Consider the following 5,000-nt stretch of genomic DNA (forward strand, 5'->3'; position numbering starts at 1 on the left):
GGTATCAATATGCTAATGATGATAATGACGTTTATCCTTATTATCATAACTATCACCATTCTAATAATAATATTGGTAATAAAAGGATAATGTATAGTTAACAATATAGCATTTTAAGAATAATGAAAACAATGGCAATAATATTAGTATTGAAAATATTATAAGTAATAATTTTAAGAAAACCTATATCTGTATATATATATATATATATATATATTTACATATATGTATAGTTTTATATATATGCATATATATATATATATATATATATGTATATATATATATATATATATGTGTGTGTGTGTGTGTGTGTGTGTGTGTGTTAAAAAACATACCCTGGATTATTGATTTTGATTTTTTCATATGTTAGCGTTGGAAAATGTATATGAATGTAACCATATATTTTTTCTGTGTACAGGAATTGCCATAGAAAATGTGTCATATTCGATTAAAGTTATTCCAAAAGTAATCTTTCATAATCAAAAATAAAAGTTCCTGTATTTGATATATCACAAACTGCGCCGGATTTCTTGAAGGACAAATAACAAAAAGTGACGTATAAGATAACTTTGTACGAAAGTCCATGAAAGTTTATAACCTTTTATTCATACTCACCCTAACACTCAGACTTTCAATGAAAGTCTCCAATCTTTTATTCATAGTCACACCAATACTCAGACTTTCAATGAAAGTCTCTAACCTTTTATGCATACTTACACCAATACTCACTTTCATTCTAACCTTTAATTTATACTCACAACCAATACTCAGACTTTCATTCTAACCTTTAATTCATACTCACACCAATACTCAGACTTTCATTCTAACCTTTTACTTATACTCACAACAATACTCAGACTTTCATTCTAACCTTTAATTTACACTCACGCCAATACTCAGACTTTCATTCTAACATTTAATTTATACTCGCTCCTAAACTCCCACTTTCATTCTAACTTTAAATTTATACTCACGCAGATACTCAGACTTTCATTCTAACCTTTAATTTATACACACACCAATACTCAGACTTTCATTCTAACCTATAATTTATGCTCACACCAATGCTCGGACTTTCATTCTAACCTTTAATTCATACTCACATCTAAAATCACACTTTCATTCTAACCTTTAATTCATACTCACACCTAAACTCACTTTCATTCTAACTTTAAATTCATACTCACACAGATACTCAGACTTTTATTCTAACCTTAAATTCATACTCACGCAGATACTCAGACTTTCATTCTAACCTTAAATTCTTACTCACTCATTCTAATCTATAATTCATGCTCACACCTAAACTCACACTTTCATTCTAACCTTTAATTCATACTCACACTTAAACACACTTTCATTCTAACCTTAAATTCATACTCACGCAGATACTCAGACTTTCATTCTAACCTTTTATTCATACTCACACCTAATCTTACACCTTCATTCTAACCTTTAATTTATACTCACACCTAAAATCACACTTTCATTATAACCTTAAATTCATACTCACGCAGATACTCAGACTTTCATTCTAACCTATAATTCATACTCACACCAATACTCAGACGTTCATTCTAACCTTTATTTCATACTCACGCCTAAAACCTTTAATTCCTACTCACGCAGATACTCAGACTTTCATTCTAACCTTAAATTCATGCTCACGCAGATACTCAGACTTTCATTCTAACCTATAATTCACGCTCACACCAATATTCGGACTTTCATTCTAATATATCACAACACTCGCTTCGTAAGTATTTACGAGCGCAATTATTATACTTAACGAGGTAATTGGGTAGGTTTCAATTAAGCGCTCGCAATTTCAGAGTACCCCGCTCGTGCGCTTAAAAGGTAAGGGGTACATACCTCCGTTGTTGCGTCAATTAGCGTAGGTGATCATTACAATTTCCCGAGCTGATACCTGTCACGGTTAACTTTTAGCCCGCCGGATATTGAAGGAGAGAGAGAGAGAGAGAGAGAGAGAGAGAGAGAGAGAGAGTATATTTTTCAAAAGATATTCTTATATATTATTTGACTTGAAGTGAAAATGGACAGAGAGAGATCGAACTCCTAATATGGAAATATCTAAATTGAAATGGTAAAAGGTCTTATCAGAGAGAGAGAGAGAGAGAGAGAGAGAGAGAGAGAGAGAGAGAGGGGGTATATCTTTTAAAAAGATATTCTAATATATTATTTGACTTGAAGTGAAAATGGACAGAGAGAGATCGAACTCCTAATATGGAAATATCTAAATTGAAATGGTAAAAGGTCTTATCAGAGAGAGAGAGAGAGAGAGAGAGAGAGAGGGAGAGAGAGAGAGAGAGAGAGAGAGAGAGAGTTAAAAAAACTATTCTAATCTATTACTTGAATTGGAGTGAAAATGGAGGGGGGGGATCGAATTCCTGATATGAAAATATCTAAATGGAAATAGTAAAATATCTTATGAGAGAGAGAGAGAGAGAGAGAGAGAGAGAGAAAGAGAGAGAGAGAGAGAGAGAGTTTAAAAAAACTATTCTAATCTATTACTTGACTTGGAGTGAAAATATCTAAATAGAAATAGTAAAAGATCTTATCAATAACAGAGAGAGAGAGAGAGAGAGAGAGAGAGAGAGAGAGAGAGTGAGAGAGAGAGAGAGAGAGAGAGAGAGAGAGAGAAGGGATGCTACAGGTAATCCGGAGAAGAAAGTGTTCCAAAGATCAGGTGTTAATGAGACACGATCCTGCCTCAAAGTCCGGTGAAAGCAGAGCAAAAAAAAAAAAAAAAAAAAAGAAGGATGTGAAACCGCATCACCTGAAGTTACAGATGCTGCAATAAATTGTAGTTTATATTATGCAACATTGCTTCAGGTCATATTACTTCTTTTGACTCCTGTAGCACAAGTGGTTCCTGAAGCAGGGTTGCCAGGTTTCCTTTTAAGGGCCAAAAATGTCCAAATTTGGCCCTTTTTCATCCTAAATACCTAAATTTGGCCTTTTTGAAATTGGTTAGCCTTAAATGCTATATTTTCGACCTTTTCTACTATTAGGTTGGCCTTTTCAAAGCTGCAATTGATCAGACGTTGGCCTTTTCTCATTTGGAAAACCTGGCAACTCTGTGACCTGTAGAGGTGCTATAAAATCCCAAAAACTGTCTGTCTGTCTGTATAGATTGCCTTACCTTGTGAAAGACCCGGGCTCTTGCCTTTGGGCAGCCCAGAAAAGAATGTAATTTGAATTGGAGAACGTTATATATGTATAAATGAACTTGTAACGTGAATAGGGTAAGAGTAATTAAAGTTAAAGAAAAGGGATTCAATTAAAAAGTGATTTTATTACTTTAAAGTTTAATAGTTTAATCTACGTTAGATTTAGATAGCCGAAGCTCCCAAAAACTAAAGGGAAAGTAATTAGATTAGTTTGAGGGTACACTCCGGCTCCATTTTCTATCTTATTTCTTTCTTCTGATTTTCTGAAGATTTTATAGTTTATATATTAAAGGTCTAATTTAATGTTACTGTTCTTAAAATATTTTATCTTGATTGTTTATTTCTTCTCTTTTAGTTTATTTATATTTTGTTTTCTTTCCTCACTAGGCTATTTTTCCTTGTTGGAGCCCTTGGGCTTAAAGCATCCAGCCTTTCCAACTAGGGTTATAGCCTAGCATGTAATAATAATAATAATAATAATAATAATAATAATGATAATAATAATAATAATAATGACATTTATCAAGGAAGGAAATATTAAACATCATTATTCCCCGTTTAAATTTGGAATATTCTTCAAGATAATTTTGAACGAATTTCGCTTTTATATTTACTTTTTTTCGAGTATTTAAACCTCCATTTTATTGATAATAGTCTATTCTTAAATTTTGATTTCACAGCGTTTGGCAGAAAGGGCGTTACGAAAATTTCCTCATACAGGAAACAGGTTCGCATAGGGCTTGACTTACCACCATTTTTAAAAGTTATTTCAAAACTAACAATGCAGAGGTCTTCTCCATCTATCTATCTATTTATAGATAGATAGAAAAATTTCATAGTCACAAATTGATAACTGGTTAAAGTTTACTTATGATGTGTATAATAATTTATGATTTTGAAAGCTTCCCTTTCTATCTATCTATCTATCTATCTCTATCAGGAAAGAGAAATTTCATCATATTTGCAAATTGATAACTACTTGACGATTTTGAAAGCTGCCCTATCTATCTATCTGTCTGTCTACCTTTATATTTATCTATCTCTTTCATGAAAGATAAATTTCATTATATTTGCAAATTGTTAACTGGTTTAAGATTACTTATAAGGTATATGATAATTGATGATTTTGGAAGCTCCTCTATCTATTTGCCCATCTAACTATCTATCTCTTTTGGGGTGTAACCGTTTCAAAAACACTCACGATAATTAATAAAAATGTGTATTCTATAGCAATGATAAAACTAGAAACCAAAAATCTATATAGTATCACATATTGCAATCAATACTTCTTTTAATTTCAGGTTTACGTATCATGAAAATAAAGAAAACTTTAAAAAACGAAAGGAAAACTTGGCTCCTGGGGAAAGCTGTCATCAAAAACATGTTATCTCTTTTAAAAGGACTAATCTGTTACAACACACCCTTGTAATTTATCTCATTAAGGCCATTTGCGATGATAAATTCATTATTTTTATAGTTTCCCGTCAAGAGATTTAATTGTAATCCTTTTTTCTATTGATTATCAAGGGAACAGAGAATTGGGTGCGTTCTTTCCAAAATAAAATGCATAACATTATGAAGGAAATATTGCCATAATATTTTGATAGGTATCATTTATTTTGACAGAGGAAATTATTTTTATTATCATTATTCCTTAAATGTCACATTCTAGAAATCTTTATTAGCTCTGCTTTGAGGCTTCTACAATAAAGACGAATACAGCTGGGCGCCATCTTTTTTTTAGAGGTACATTGACAACACCTCTCCTCTAAGTCAAAGGTCACGGAAGATGAAAGTCTATATTCTTTT

The sequence above is a fragment of the Palaemon carinicauda genome, chromosome 39 (assembly GCF_036898095.1).
Source record: "Palaemon carinicauda isolate YSFRI2023 chromosome 39, ASM3689809v2, whole genome shotgun sequence".
NCBI classification, from domain to species: Eukaryota; Metazoa; Arthropoda; class Malacostraca; order Decapoda; family Palaemonidae; genus Palaemon; species Palaemon carinicauda.